The 17,768-nt window shown below is 39.4% G+C and overlaps 1 protein-coding gene across 8 annotated transcripts in view; it reads right to left on the minus strand.

Moving 5' to 3' along the window:
* The window catches only part of ppp1r9a (protein phosphatase 1, regulatory subunit 9A), a 284,663-nt gene that overhangs the window by 204,363 nt on the left and 62,532 nt on the right, over nucleotides 1-17,768 (minus strand). The window lies entirely within an intron of this gene.

Raw genomic sequence — 17,768 nt, forward strand, 5'->3', positions numbered from 1 at the left:
GCAGCACAGTGATCAGATGAGGAACTTTCATCCCAGAACGTAAAGGCAAATCTATTCTGGATTGCTGGATTAAATGATTCAGTGGGCAATGTTCAGTTCTTTGTGATCATGGGCTTACAGACCAAAACTGATTGTGATCCAGCACAACGTGGCAACCTCAAAAGGCAGGATACATGTTTGCTGACAGAAGCTGATCTCCCTCACCTTTAATTTTATCAAAGGGAAAATATGACAATGCTTCACATCATTGGGTCACAATACTTTGGAAAATCTTTCTATCCATCTTGTGAATACATCTGTACTTAGAGACGATTCCACTCCTACAATCTGATTGTGCATCACTTTCAAAAGCAAGCTTCTCTTGCTCAAGATTGCACCTAGCAACATTTCCAATAAAGTGCCATTGAATCTGGATGCCACCCTTTCATTATGTGTTCCACCCAATTCGATACGTGCCCTCAGAAAATATCCTATATCTTACAGGGAGAAATTTAGGCTTATTTGTTTTCTATGTTCCATTTCTGGATTTCCTCTTTTGGGAAATCTTATATTCTTAATTATATGATATGAGTTAAATGCTTAATTCAGCTACCCTGACAGTTCTCACATGCTTCAGCTATAAAATTTCAATAATGTCAATGACTGGTGAGATAAACTCAACTTCCTTTCCATCCCACTCACCACTGCATGCTGGATATTACTGAGATATTACCACCAAAATATGTGAATCTAATAATTTGTTTTTCTTTTAGTCAAACTGTATCAACACAGGCAATCTGTAACACTTTAAATAAACTAAGCTTGAGATATTCTGCCCTAATACAATTCATCAGGAAAAAAACTATAAATGGTGCTACTTGGTGGATTTAATCATTACTCTGTATTTAGTTCAAAGTGTCCACCAACACCAACAATCCACTGATAATTGCCGATTGTGCATGCTCATCTCCAGTTTCTTTTCAATCTCATGCAAATGTATAGCGTGCACTAAAAATGCCAGTTTAAAAATAAATAAAAGTCCAGTACTAAACTTTTTTTGACATTTACCAGTATAATCTTTTATTTAATCTTTTCATTTTATCTATTTGCTGGTTTTTTATCGCTTTTTGAATACGGGGAGAACTAGCCGTTTAGATACTGAACTGGCTCACAAGGTAGAAGACAGAGGGTGGTGGTGAAGGGCTAACTTTCAGACTGGAGGCCTGCGATGAGTGGTGTGCCACAAGGATTGGTGCTGGGCCCACTGCTTTTCGGCACTGACATAAATTATTTGAATGTGAACAAAGGAGATATGGTTAGTAAGTTTGCAGATAACACCAAAATTGGAAATGTAGCGGACAGTGAAGAAGGTTACTTCAGAGTACAATCAGATCTTGATCAGATGGGCCAATGGGCCAAGGAGTGGCAGATGGGAGTTTAATTTCACTTATCGTGAAGTGTTGCAAACTACGCAAGACTTATACGCTTAATGGTAAGGTCTTGACGAGGGTTGCTGAACAAAGAGACCTAGGAATGCAGGTTCAAAGTTCATTGAAAGTGAAGTTGCACGTAGTTAGGATAGTGAGGAGGTGTTTAGTACGCTTGCCTTTATTGGTCAGTGCACTGAGCATAGGAGTTGGGAGGATTTACAAGGATGTTGCCAGGGTTGGAGGGTTTGAACTTTAGGGAGAAGCTGAACAGGTTGTGGCTATTTTCCCTGAAGTGTCAGACGCTGAGAGGTGATCTTATAGAGGATTATAAAATCATAAGGGGCATGGATAGGGTAAATAGATAAGGTCTTTTCCCTGGTGTAGGAGTGTCCAAACGAGAGGGCATAGATTTAAAGTGAGAGAGAAAAGAACACAAAAATCAGCGATGACAAGATTATGGTATCCTTTGACGTCACAGCTTTATTCACATCGTTCAACATCACACTAGCCAAAGGACCAGTGGCCACATTACTAGAAGAAGCAGCAATGTAGACCAGCAGCTCCATTAGCAATAGTTAAATTACTAGACCTGTGCCTCGCCACACACTTCGTCTTTAATGGTCAAGTAAACAAGCAGATCAATGGTGCATCAATGGAGTCACCCATCTCAGGACTCATTGCAGAGAAGCAGTCATGCAAAGACTAGAACACACCACCCTCCCCCACAATCATCCTAAAGTGTGGATCCGGGATGTAGATGACACACTTACCATTATTAAATGCAACAAACCAAAAGAGACCCACCGCCTCATCAACAATGTATTCTCAAGGATTGAATTCACAAGGGAAGAAGAAAACAACAATCAACTTCCGTGCCTGGATGTTAAAGTTGAGCGTATGACCAATGGGATTTCCAAGCCTCAGTACACAGAAAAGCACCCACATGAATCAAATCCTCAACTTCCACAACAACAACCCTAACATCCACAAACAAAGCTGCATTAGGGCGCTATTTAAACAGGCCAGGACACATTGCAGCACAGGAAAGAGGATTAGCACCCACACAAACTCGTTGTTATGAACAGGTATCCCTGCAACTTCATCCTCAGATGCCTACTAAACAGACAACAACAGGAGGATACAGTATGCCCTAACACACTGGCCACATTGCCCGACATCGAGAGCATATCTGAACTGACAAGACTCCTAAGACTGCTAAGGAATCATGGTGGCACACAAACCCATAGCCACTCTACGACAAACACAAGGATTAATGACCCAATTCCTACAACATGCAGAACCAATGTGGTTTACAAAATACCAGTGAATGATTGCCACAAACATTACATTGGACAGACAGGAAGGAAACTAGCCATCAAAACACTTGAACATTAGGAAGCAGCAACACAGCACAACAAAATTTCCTTAATTTCAGTATACTCAGACAATAAAGGCCATCGGTTTAACTGGGACAAGGCAACCATAGTAGCACAAACCAAACATAGACACGCACGGGAATTCCTACGGGCATAGTTCTCCACCCGTAATGCAATCAACAAACATACAGAATTGGACCCCATATACAAACCCATACAGATCAAAACCAGAAATGACATTACTCACCATAACAGACCAGACAGTATAAATTCCAAGTGGAGTAGAATAACATCGCTCCATCGGAGGCTCCACTGACGATGTCACCTAGCATGGTGACAAAACGTCTGGATGAAAACAAGCAAGCCAGGCAAGCAAGTCAACAACCTCAGGGGAAAGATATAAAAGGACCTAAGAGGCAACTTTTTCACGCAGAGAGTGGTGCGTATATGGAATGAGCCAACAGAGGAAGTGGTAGAGGCTGGTACAGTTACAATATTTAAAAGGCATCTGAACGGGTATATGAATAGGAAGGGTTTAGAGGAGAGAGATAATGGGAACTGCAGATGCTGGAGATTCCAAGATAATAAAATGTGAGGCTGGATGAACACAGCAGGCCAAGCAGCATCTCAGGAGCACAAAAGCTGACGTTTCGGGCCTAGACCCTTCATGGGCCAAATGGTGGCAAATGGGTCTAGATTTTGTAGGATACCTGTTTGGCATGGACAAGTTGGACTAAAGGGGCTGTTTCTGTGCTATATATCTCTATAACTGTATGATTCTAAATGTTAGAAAACCAAGTGGCTAGTGAAAGGACAAGAACTGAAGGAAAACAATACTAGCCAGAAAACAGTGTTATGCAAATCAATGGGCTTAAAGGTTAATGGAATCAGTACAGCTTGATTATCTACATCCCAGAGTAATAACACAAATGACCTTGGAATAACTGGATATATTGGTGGTCATCTTTCAGAATTCTATCTCTGGAATAAGTCCTACAGATTGGGCCAAGTTAAATGTAACCCTGCTATTTAAAGAGAGGGGGAGAAAGTAGACTTACAGACTAGTTAAATTAACATCAGTAGTGGAGAAAATGCTGGAGCCTTATAAATAATGTGATAACAGAACATTTGGAAAGCATTAGCAGGATTGGACAAAAGCAACCTGGATTTACAAAAGGCAAATCATGCTCCACTTTTGAGAAGGCAGCTCGTAAAATAGATAAGGCCACGTATTTGGTTTTTCAGAAGGCTTCTGATAAAGTCCCACAGAAGAGGTTAGTGGGAAAAGTTAAAAAACGTAGGATAGGCGGTAATGTATTGGCATGGATTGAGAATTAGTTGACAGACAGGGAGCAGAGTGGGAATAAAATGAGAATTTTTCCAATTGGCAGTCAGTAACCAGTGGGGTACCCAAGGATCCATTCTATACCAACACAATAGATAAATGACCTGGATGTGGGAACCAAATGCAACACTTCTGAGTTTGATGAGTCAAAACTAGGCAGGATTTAAAGTAATAAGGAGAGTGAAAGGAGGCATTATTTAGACAAGATGACTGAGTGCAAAATTACATGGCAGATGAAGGACAACATGGCGAAATGTGAAGTTATACACTTTGGTGTGAAAAACAGTCAGAGTATTAGTATTAGATTCACTCCAATACTCCACTACACTAATACCTCGAACGAGCAGATTTTTTCAATAGGCAAGGTTTGAATCCACTGGAACTTGGCAAAATAAGAAATTGGTTGATTAAAAATATCAAGAACCTGAGGAATCTTGGCAGAGTCCATCCGGAAAAGATGCTTCTTTTGTGATAGAATCCAGACCCGGGGTCACTGTTTCCAAATAGAGGTTGCCCATTTAAGGTGGAGATGAGAATTTTTTTTTTCTCTTAGAGGGTCATGAGTCTTTGAAACTGTCTACCACAAAAGGCAATGAAAAGAAAAAATGAAGGATTTTAAAGCACAGATGGATAGATTCAAGGGTGCAAAAAGTTATAGGAGCTATGCAGGGACACGGAAAAAGATTAATTCAGCCCTGATTTCACTGAATGGTGATGCAAGCTCAGGGGAACAAGTGTCCCAACCCTCTCCTAATTCTTGGCTTACATGTTTGACAGATTAGGACAGATCTGGAAAATCAGAATTAAACATCCATGAAATTATGTGGGTCATCAGAAGTTGCAGAATAATATATCACCATTTGTAATGTTATAATCTGGCACCCAAAGCCACTACCACCAAAATGGACAAAGCTTGAAGTTATATGGGAACATCATAATGTGCAGGCTTCCTTCTAAGCCATTTACCATCAGACTTTTAACTATATTGTTGTTTCTCCATTGTCACTAACAGTGCTGTGGATCCACTAACCATATGGACTACACTGATTCAAAAGTCAGCTCACCATCATCTTCTCAAAGACAACTAGGAAGGAACAATGAAAGCTGACATAGCCATCAATGGCCACATCCCACGAATGGATAATTTTAAGAAATCAACCTTGCTGCAGGCTGAAATGATCTACCTCTTACCTCAGCAACTCAACATAATTTTTCCCAACCAACAAGTTACAAGAGTTGAGCTTCCTGACCTGTGCTTCGCTGATGCAACCACCCCAAAAATAACAGATTACATTTGTGTGATCTATTGCTATTGTAATGCCCAACCATCACCCTGTCAATTTAGCTAGGGGCCAGGTAGGAAATGGATCTATAAAAATTTCAATGACAATTTACTTTTAAGTTGTGACTGGTCTCACCCAAATCTTTTGCTGTGCAAAGTTCATTAAATGTTTTGGGTCTCTCCTTCATCTTCAGTTGTGGCCTCAATTTAGATTTCAATTAAATCACTGAACCCCAAACGTTGTTAGAAGCTTGTCGAGACAAATAGATAAATAATTAAAGTAGCGATCTGTGCAGTGCCCATGCATGTGGCTGGCTTATAAGAGACTTGGTAAATCCAGTTTTGACTCAACTCTTGTTTTAGATGTTTGCTTTTCTGCACTGTTAAACATAGAATATAGAACAGTGCAGCAGAGGACCAGGATCTTCAGTCCACCATGTCTGTGACAACCATGATGCCATTCTAAACGAATCCCATTTGCTACCACATGGTCCAGTCCATATGGGTCAGTTCCCCACCTCTCTACCAGATGATCACTAAAGCTACAATATGAATTTAAATGTTTAAAGATCAAACAAAATCCCTAATACATTTTTTACTTTCCATTTGTCATTTGGCATCAAATGTTCAAATGTGTTAATTGATCTATTCAAATATATTCCCAGAACAAGTGACAAATACAAAAATTTTGAAGTGATAACACAATGTTATTTTCAGATCAACTTTTCTCCCTTTATTCAATTAGTTAAAAACAGTCTGATAAGAGATGACAAAACCATGGAAATAATGAGAAGAAATGCTTCTTTTACAAATGACCTTCATAATGGCTATTTCTGTATTAATTAGTATTGTCCAAGCAGAAAAGGACAAATTAGCAAACTACTGGCCATCAAACAACGTACTTAACCAAATCAATAGCCTAATGCACCTTTCCATGACATTCCATTCTTCCCTTGCCTTCCCACTGTTCCACATTTATCCCATACATTTAATCCTTCCCATGTTATCCCCTTCCTCTGGTACAATTTCCATCTCATACCAACCCTCCAAAGACATTTCCATCCCATGCTATACCTCTGATACTTTGCTGCTCCCGCTCATAAGGTATCATTTACCCTTTTAATTCTTCTCATGCTATCCCCACCCCATGCTATTCAAGCTGTCTTGTGGTGGGTTTTTTTAGCAAAACAGCAATTACAAAGTTAAAACAATTCTTGAATGTCAAACTTGCAAAGCAAAGGCAACAAAGTAACTTTACTGCAAACATGAATCACATAGCATGCCCCAGTATCTCTTGAGGTCAACCCGCAGAATAACTGGTGCGTGACACCCCACTTTGATCCTGCAAATCTGGACACCCGGTACTGGTGTTGTTTCTACATCTGTGAAACGTATATTCAATCAATGAGGTATACCTGTTTGCAAGCTGATCTTTATAAAAAATATTTTCTCACCTTGAGACAAGGGCAAACGCATGTTGTCTAGGGCTGTCTGGTTGTAACAATAGCCTCCATTTTTTAGTTAGATGGCATGATGATGGTTACAATGTGTCATTGTCACGGAGCGCAGTGGAGGCTGGGACGTTAAATGTCTTCAACGCAAAGGTTGATAAATTATTGATCTCACAAGGAATCAAGGGCTGCGGGGAGAATGTAGGGAAGTGGAGTTGAAATTCCGATCAGCCATGATTAAGTGGCGGAGTGGACTTGATGGGCCGAATGGCCTTACTTCCACTCCTATATCTTATGGTCTTATGGTTGTGATAGTCCAAGTTACAGCCCTACTTAATTGTACCAGCCTGTTGTCAGCAGTGATTACAACACAATTAGAATTGCATGTAAACTGCCTGAAACTCTGTATTGTTGGAGATGTCTCCTGATTTAAACAGTATAAGGTTATTTCCCTAGTAGTGCAAATAAAGATTGCTTGAAGTACTAAACCCCAAAGATTTGGTGTCACTATTATTTAAAACATTCTTCCACACTTCTCATTCTATCCCAATCCCATCTTTTTTAAACAGGTCTTACCCTGCTGTCAAACTAACAAATTTAAGTAATTTTCTTCATTGTATCCATACTTCCCATGCCATCCCACATTTTCTACCTGCTTCCCATTTCCAGCTGCAACCTTCATATACCTCCCACTTGTCCTCTTTCATCTCAATCTTCCTTTGCCCTTCTGTGCCATTCCTATTGCTCATACCATCTCTATCCCATGTTGTTCCTTTAATTACAATCCAGCCTTCCATTACCCAACCCACTCCTCCTCTCCTAAATCATCTTTCCAAACCAGGCCCTTCCATATCCATTATTTCCATGCTACTTGCTCCCTGCGATAACACCCACCCAATGCCATTCTCATAACGATTAATCTTTCTGGTACCATCCTTAAAAAAGTTCAAAAATGCAAGCAGTAGTCTTGATTTGGTCTCATCAATAACCCTATAACTAAAGCACATTATCCTTACCTCCTCATTAAATTCCTCTCATAATGAAGGCCAGCATTCTATTAGCCTTCTTAATCAGTTATATTTGGGCTGATGGAGTTTCATTTATCGTTTCATCCAAAAGACACAGCTCAAACAGTGCGGTTCCCTTAACTATGACCTTCTACTCATGCAGCTCGTTTTACTTTGACCTAAAGACTACGCAGCGCAACTTAGTACTGACCCATTACAATGCTCCACTCTATCAGTACTGACCATCTAACACTGGTGCTTTATTTTCAAAGTTCTCGGTGCCCTGGTATTTATTCTTTATTGCTTCCACAGGAACTGTTTTTGTTTCTCAAGGGATAGAAGGACAGAATTGTCAGCATGGTCAGTTCTACAGTCTAAAATCCTTCCACTTTGCCCTGCCATATTTATTCCCTGTGTGTTGGAATTTTGTTTATTTTCAAAGTTCTCGGTGCCCTGGTATTTATTCTTTATTGCTTCCAAAGGAACTGATTTTTTTCTCAAGGGATAGAAAGATAGAATTTTCAGCATGGTCAGCTCTACAGTCTAAAATTCTTCCACTTTGCCCTGCCATATTTATTCCCTGTGTGTAGAAATTTTGTTTTCATGTTTAATCAGCTAAGTTCTATCTTCAGCATGTTAAATTACTCGTAATTGTGGTAAATCCAAATAAGAGACAAGGGCCTTCTCGAACCTAACATGGAGGGACTGGCTAGCTTCAAAGAAATTTCCAGGTATTGCATCGGACAATGGAATGCAAATATCAATCAATCATATTTTGTAGGTTCATAACAGAATCACTTTTCCCAAAGCCTGAATCTTGAGGTTAAACAAACTGTTCACCCGAACTGAAACTGAAATAAGGCACTACTGCACATACTCCAGTTTCAGAATTAATTACAGCATCTTTAAGGATAAGATGTAGAAACTAGCCGACATGAAAGTGGATCCGTTCAACATTCTCTATTTGCACTGGTCACACAAGTGCAATAAACATAAAATAATAACAAAGCAAGAACTAGAAAATCATTATTTAACTCTTAATTTGTGTAGAGTTTTCATCACGGAGATAGGCATGTCATCATTTACATCTCCCAAACAAAGGATACATTAATCATGCCTGAGAAAGGCTCATTTTTCAGGAAGCACCTGGAGGTGAACCACAGGAACAGGAATGGGTGGCTTAATTGCCACAATGCAGTTGAACTTCTGCATATATCATTTAATTTTTTTGTTAATTTCACTACACGACACGATAAACATGGATTTCATAAGAAGTTGAGTTGTGATTGAGACAATCTTTGAGTTAAGATTGTGAAATTACAAAGTAATTCTTCAAAACTTTACAATAATCTGTAAGTCAATCAACAACAATTAACAGTTACAACCATACTTCATACCGTACCACAGCGATAAAATAAATAAATTTCAATAACTTTTTTTGGCTATTTGGTTTGCTTTAGAAACTGGTGGCCAGAGTTAAATATGGATCCAAAATAAATTACTTTCCTAATTTCTCAATATTTATACAGTAGGGTGTTTAACCATAAAAATGATAACTTGCTGCTATATAGTACATGTACAGTGGGCAGTGCATAGCTATGCAAATGTAATTTGCAAGTAAAATGATTGCAAAGTGACAGAATACAATGAGACTAACAGTTTAGTCAAAGCTTTGTGGAGGGAACTTTTGTGCAGGGCTTGGGGGAATGATGGCAGACACCAATGTTGAGCCAAAGGGATATTACACAGCTAAGATGGGTGCAAAAGATAGGAAGGCATGAGGCCAGGTAAAAATTTAAATAGAAGGAGAATTTTTAAATTGGAGACATTGGAACTTCAGGAACCAACATGAGTCAATGGATAAAATCCAAAAAGTAAACAAAAGAAACTGTAAAAGGTATGAGGGGGCAGGATGGATGCAATAGACAGGGTAACTTCATTAAAGGGCATGACATGGACAGGTAATGATTAATACTTAAGGAACAAATGTATATATTACAGCAACTATACATTTCCTTCAGGCAAAAGAACACAACGGGAAAAAGGGCTGAACCAAAGTTGACACAATAAACTAAAGACACAAGATTCAAAGAGGAATCATATAAAGTTGCACAAAAATAGCAAGGCCAGGGACTGGGAACCGTTTAGAACTGAGGTTGATAAAAAGGCAACAAAGAGAGTATGATGATAAACTTTCAAAGCATATAAAAACGGACCATAAAAACTCTTATATGTATGTGCAAAGGGAAGGGTTGAAGAATAATAATACAGGAACCTTGCTGTCTGAAATCAAAGAATGATAATAAAGAACAATAAAGTCCAAGAGTAACTAAACAGTTACTTTTCTTCTGTCTTCACAGAAAACTCAAAACTTCCCAGAAGCAATGGGGAAACATTGGAAAGGAGGAAGTGAAGGAAATCAGTATTATTTTGAAAAATAAAGATGTTCAAAGATGTTACTGGGACCAAAAACTGAATTCCCAGGGCTTGATAATCTATATCTCAGGATACTAAAAGAAGTGGCCATGGAGACAGTCTATACATTGGTTGTCATCTTCTTGATGTCCACAGACTCTGGAGTGGCCTAGCAGTTTAGACGGTGGCATACGTACACTCACTATCTTAAAAAGGAGAGGATAGAAAACCAGGAATCAGAGATCTTTTAGACTAACATCAGTAATAGGGAAAATTCTGGAGACTATTATAAAGGGCATGGCGACAGCAGAATTAGAAAACACCAATGTGATTATACAAAGTTAACACAAAAGTGAAATCATGTTTCACAAATGTACTGGCGTTTTTTGAGCAGGTAACTTACCCGGGTAAAAATATACTTGCCATAGTGGGTGTGCAATGAAGGTCACCAGGCTGATTTCTGGAATGGCAGGTTTGTCATATGAGAAGGGATTGTGTCATTAGGGCCTGTATTCGTTGGATTTAGAGGAATGAGAGGTGGTCTCATTGAAATGTACAAACTTTTAACAGGCCAGACACACTGGAGACAGGGATGATGCTTCCCCTGGCCAGAGGTTCCAGAATTGGGATTGCTAGTGACAGAATATATGGTAGGCCATTTGGGACTGAGAAGAAATTTCTTAGAAGGTGGTGAACTTGGGGAACTCTGTACCACTGGGGTGGCACAGTGGCTCAGTGGTTAGCACTGCTGCCTCACAGCACCAGGGATCTGGATTCGATTCCACCCTCAGGCGACCGTGTGGAGTTAGCACATCCTCCCCGTGTCTGCATGGGTTTCTTCTGGGTGCTCTGGTTTCCTCCCACAGTCCAAAAATGTGCAGGCTAGGTGGACCGGCCATGGAAAACGGGCCTATAAAAATGTGCAGGCTGGGTGGATTGGCCATGGAAAATTGCCTATAGTGACGAGGGATGTGTAGATGAGGTGGGTTATTGGGGGGGGGGGGGGGGGGGGGGTCTGGGTGGGATGCTCTGAGAGTCAGTGTGGACTTGCTGGTCCAAAGGGACTATTGCTACAGTGTAGGGATTCTAAGACTCATAGAAGGTTTGTAGAAGCCAAGTCACTGAATGTATGAAGGGAGAAGGAAGGTAGATTGCTGGCTGGTAAAGATGTCAAGGAGCATGATGAGAGAGCAGAAGAATGGCAGTGATACAAAAACAGCCATAATTATAACTGAATGGCTGAACAGGATCAACCAGTCAAATGGTGTAGTCCTGCTCCTATTTTCTATAATCCAACGTAAAACACCAATAAGTAAACAGAACCTTTGGTGGGACAGTTATGAGCAGCAGAGTTTTGGATAAGCTGAAGCTTAATATACAGTATGTAAGTGATCCACGTAAAATGTTGAAACAGCCTCTAGAGGGTGGCAAAGTCATGAATGAGAGTTTCAGCAGCAAATGAGCTGAAACATTTGAAGAGACATAATTAGAGGCAGGCAGTGTTATAAATGTGGAAGTAGAAAATCTCATTCTCCTAACCAATTTTTAGGTGCAAAGAGCTCACGAAATTTTATGTCATTAGACTTACGTCATCTATTCAGTTGCCCTTCTATCTTCCCTCTGTCAGTAAAACAAACCACTAACATCTTCCTCATCTCTCTCTCTCGCTCTCCCCCCATCCCTCATCACCTTTACTTTCCCCTCCCCCCAAGTTATTCATTGTCTCTCATATCTTGTCCATCAGATCAATATCCCACTGCTTTGATCACTCCAACACCCACCAAACTGCCGATTTCCCTTCCTAATTCCGACATTGAAAACTGAAATTGTAAATAGTTTCCTATTTTCTGGCTTGGTTCCCCATGTCCCCATCTTAAATTCAAAATCCTTCTCACTTAAACATTTTCTTCTTTGGTTTGGTGCTGAACCCAAAACAATTTTTAAAAAATTCTACACATTTAACCACCTGGTTTCATATCGCAAGCCTGGATATATTCTAACTCAGGGATTCACAAATTGTCATTGCTGATCTCCAAGAGGGGCAGGATGAGATTCTAGGGCGACCATCTCTGAGGCAATTAACGTTGTCAGTTTTTGACAGCTGCAAAACCCTGAAAATGTGTGTTTTATGATCAAAGTTAAATTTCAATCCATTTTAATACTAACTGAAGCCATGAAAGTGAATATCAATACATCACAATCTCATGGTATCTGTAGTTATTACACAGATTGAAAAATCCATTAAATTTAAACTTAGGGCCATTTAAATGCAGTTTGTTCAAGGGCCTGTCTGCTGAGCAAGAACACAGATGCACCGAATGTGACATAATACTTGCATTAATTATACTCAAACAACCATAAGTTTATTGCGAATTAGTTGTTCTTCCACTTTTGTAGACTTGCGTCTTTCAAAAACTTTAAAGGAGTTGTCATAGGCTAGATTTTGGATTGTCCAAATAGAAACCAAAAAAACTGCAAATGCTATAAATCAGGAACAAAAACAGAAGTTGCTGGAAAAGCTCAGCAGGTTTGGCAGCATCTGTGAAAAAAAACATCAGAGTTCATGTTTTGGGTCCAGTGACCCTTCCTCAGATTATCCAGTTTTATTAGGTGTAGGGATTGCAATTCACAACCTGTTTGCATCCATTCAGATCAAAGTAGGCAACATTCAAATTACATCATCTGAATCATTGAAAAGTTGGGCTAATGGAGTTCAGCTTTACCTACTCTCTTGAACATTGCCTGCAGCCTCTATCTTTAGCAGTGGTGCTTGGCAGCATTATTTGGAAATCATGCATTCTAGCCAGCCAGTTTTTTAAAGGTAGGTTATCTCCGTTAAAGGGAAATGCACTGAAGGCGGCTGTTGACATTTAAAACATCAGAATATTGAACACCAGGATAAAACAGCAGGTTCCAGAGTAACCAATTCAACATTGGATGCATTAGTAGTTGGTATGTCCAAGAGAACAAAGAGCAGGATTCTGCAGAATGAAAAAGCCCTCAACGATCACCCTCAAAAATGAATGGGAGCAGATGAAAATTCCACGATGCTGAATCAGAAGGCCTGGCAACAGTTCCATATTACACCTAATGATCATTATAAACAAGTGGTCATGGTCAGCAAATGCATTTTAATAAAATGCTAAAATTCTCATATCAGATCTTCAAAAAATCATGAACTACAGATGCACATGAACTGCACGGTCAAACTAGAATCTCGGTATTGTATTACCTTGTTGGTTCATGCTATCATGGTAGTACCAATTCAAAGCCTTCCTGTTTTATAATAGTCATACAGCACGATAATGTACCCTTCAATCTAACTCGTCCAAGTCAACCAAGCTTCCCAAATTAAAGTTGTCTCACTTGCCCGTGTTTGGCCATATCCCTCTAAACTCATTTACTTATCCAAAATGTCTTTTAAATGCTATAACTGTGCCTACATCTACCATTTCTCTGACAGTTTATTCTGTCACAAATAAACGAACTACCCCGAGTGAAAAAATTGCCCCTTAGTTCCCTTTCAAATTTTTCTCCTTTCACCTTAAAAATTTACTCCCTAGTTTTGAATTCACCCATCCTAGCAAAAATACCTTTGCTATTCACCTTATCTATCCCTCTTGTGATTTTATAAAACTCTATAAAGTCACCCCTCAACTTCCTACGCTCCAGTGAAAGTCGCACCGTATTCAGCCTCTCCCTATAGCTCAAACTCTCCAGATCCACCAGCATCCTGGTATATCTTTTCTGAACCCTCTCCAATTTAATAATATTCTTCCAATAGCAGGGTGACCAGAACTGTACACAGTACTCCAAAAGTGGCCTCATCAATGTCTTGTGTGACCTCAACATGACTGTCCCAACTATTATGTTCAATGGCCTGATCAGTGAAGGCAAGCATGCTAATCACCTTTATAACCACCCTATCTGCCTGTGATGCAACTTTCAAACTTTCAAAGAACTATGTTCTATGAACCCCTAGGTTGCTCTTCTCTACAACACTACCCTGGGCCCTACTGTTAATTGTATAAGTCTCACCCTGGTTTCTTTTACCAAAATTCAATATCTCAATATCAATTATCCAAATTAAACTCTACCTGCCACTCCTCAGGCCATTGGCCCAACTGATCAAGATCCCTTAGTAATCTTAGCTAACCTTCTTCACTGTTGACTACACCACCAATTTCGGGGTCATCCACAAACTTATTAACCATGCCTCCTAAATTCTCATCCAAGTCAATTATATAACGTACAAACAAAAGTAGACCCAGCATCGATCCTTGTGAAACACCACTGGTCACAAGGCTCCAGTCTTAAGAATAACCCTCCATCCAATTGGCAAGCTCTCCCTGAAGTCCATATGATCTAAAATACTAATTAATCTACCATGCAGAACCTTTGTCAAATGCATTACTAATTATAAAAATGTGTACTTTCATTATTTAAGGAGTCTATGCATCTATGGAGAGATGGCCAATTATAGTAAATGCAGAACAACGTTATCAATATTCTAGTTTAATAATGTCTTATCCTCCGACTGAAACAGACTCCCACGTTCACTATCTTGATCATCTCTATTTTCCACTTGTTAGAACTCTCACTGATGTTTCCTTATTTTTATTTGATTCTTTTTCAATTTTGGTTTTGAGCTGTGAACCAAGAGTTGAAGATGACCTTTAGACTGTGGGCAGCAGCTTGTGTGTAAAAAAAAAGGAACAAACAAGCTGTTGTTTGTTTGAGAGGACAGGCCTGAAAGCTAATTGCAAGTTGATTCATGATCAAAGGATTCCACAGATTCTTTGCAGACGTTTTACCATTAACGAGGTCAGTAGCTAGGAATTCGTGTCTGGTCAAACAGTGGGAGTGGTTACAGAGTCTGAACTTTTTTTTGGACTGTTTGGCAGAGGAGTTTTGCTATTGATGTTACAGCATGAAGATTTGAAAGCTCCCTGCCTAACCTATTATCAGTTATTGAAAGTTTACAGAATAGAAACTAAGTTATAAGTATTACCAAAATTTCCTCAAGAGTGAACTAAAATGGTGGTACTGACTGACATCTTTAGAAAATCACTCAAAAAAATTCATAAAAACCAAAATCAAGCAAAAACAGAAATTGCTGAAAAAGCTCAGCAGTCTGGCAGCATCTATGGAGACAAATCACAGCTAGTATTTCAGGCCAAGTGAACCTTCCTCTGAACTTTCTCAGAAATATTCTTATATGCCTGTGGGAGGAGTGCATCATGAAAACTACTCAAATAATCTGACCAGTTACTCCTTAACACTGTTTGTTTATCTGTCATTTGTGTGAATGGGAATGTACACAAAGGTTACTGAGTTTAAATTGTAGACATTAATTAGATTACTTTGTCATTTAATTTTGCTCTGTTGAAGTTACTATATTGTTAAAAAAAAGTGTTAAGTCATTTGTTTAAACTACAGATCAGGCATGTAGAGCTGATTATTCACAACCAACTGAGATTGATTATTCAGAAAGTCTGGAACCATTAGGGTCAATCTTGAGGGTCTTTGAAGGTTTTAATTCTACTGTATTGCGAATATAGAAGTAGGTAGGCTGATTTGACTCCGTATAGTGCCACACTGCACCTCAGCGCTAGAAATACCAATTTATCTTTCTTACCACATCATTGAAATACACAATAACAATTGAAAGATAGAACATTACAATGCAGTACAGGCCCTTCGGCCCCTGCTGTCGCACCAACCTGTGAAACCAATCTGAAGCCCATCTAACCCACACTATTCCATTATCATCCATATGTTTATCCAATGGCCATTTAAATGCCCTTAACGTTGGCGAGTCTACTACTGTTGCAGGCAGGGCATTCCACGCCCTTACTACTCCGAGTAAAAAAACCTACCTCTGACATCTATCCTATATCTATCACCCCTCAATTTAAAGCTATATATATCTGAACTCCACACAAGCCTCCTCCCACATTTCTTCACCTACCTCTATTTCTTTCAGCTTCAAATGTTCATCACGGAATTGTTGGTGCAGAAGGAGGCCATTTGGACCACCTGACCCGTACTTGCTCTCTGAGCTTTATCTAGGTTTTCTTTAGGTCTGATTCAGAAGTCACACGATATCAGGTACAATCCAACAGGTTTATTTGAAATCACAAGCTTTTGAATTGTAATCTCTTCATCAGGTGAAGTGGCTTTACCTGACAAAGGGGCTATGCTCCAAATGCTTGTGGTTTCAAATAAATCTGTCGGACTATAACCTGCAGCTTCTCATCATCGATTCTATATGACTACTCCATCTGATAGCATGTTTCACATTCGAACTGCTCTTGAAATAATTCCTTAGTGGATTTTTGGGAGACCATCTCATACCGACGACCCAAGTTATAGCCATCACCACAAATAGGAGGTCTCTTTTCATACTTCTAGCTTTTCTATAAGTTTGTAGGGAGTAATATGGCATCAGTGGTTCAAGCTGTTCATGTAAATTGTGAAGAATCATGGCACCAGTATCAATTCTCATGAAACAGCACTTCTATATTTTGTCAATCTGAGAAGCCACCATTAACACCTGCTGTTTTCTGTTTTGCAGTCAGCTGTTACCTTCTATATGTTTCCTGATTCCACATATTCAAATGACTATTTTCTCAATGACTTATGTATCTGTTCTTAATAAAAAAATTATCTCCTAATTTATTCTTCCAAAAACGGCAACCACTCAGAGCTGTGAATTCATAGTTTCTGGACAATCAGTTCCTTGAATTGAATTTCACTAATGCTTACTGTAAGTGTATGCAAATAGTGGAAATTAACAGAACATTAACTGAAGGTTCTTGTGGTGGTAATGCCCCCACCTCTGGGCTAGGTAGTCTGGGTTCAAGAACCACCCGTTCTGGAGGTATGTTATGACATGCCTAAAATGTAAATTAAAAGTAACTAAATATAAGATTAAAGCTAGTTTCTCGAACCTTGTGGCGCAGTGGTAGTATCCTTGCCTCTAAGCCAGAAGGTCCGATTCAAATTCATGTCCCTCATTATTTTATGCACCTCATTCAGGTTTTCCCTCAGCCTCCTCTGCTGCTAAGAAGTGTATCCAGCCTCTTTTCATAGTCTGAATGCTCAAACTTGGGCAATAATTTGGTGAACCTTCTCTGCACTCCCTCAACTCTCTCCTATAGTGAGATGACCAGAAGTGCAGACAATATTCCAGCTGTAGCTGAACCAAAGATCTGTACTGTTCCAAAATAAGGTCTCTACTCCTATAATCTATGCCACTGTTGATAAAGGAAAGCATCCTTCTTAATTAACCTGTTAACTTGTGCTGCCATCTTCAAGGATCTGTGGACAAGCATCCCAAGATCCCTCTTTTCCCCAGAGTTTCCTAGTCTCTTGCCATTCACCAAATATTTCCTTGTCTTGTTACATCTTCCAAACTGCATCATCTTGCAGTTCTCAGGGTTAAATTCCATCTGTGACTAATCTACCCATCTGATCAACC

The sequence above is a fragment of the Stegostoma tigrinum genome, chromosome 2, assembly GCF_030684315.1.
Source record: "Stegostoma tigrinum isolate sSteTig4 chromosome 2, sSteTig4.hap1, whole genome shotgun sequence".
NCBI lineage: Eukaryota > Metazoa > Chordata > Chondrichthyes > Orectolobiformes > Stegostomatidae > Stegostoma > Stegostoma tigrinum.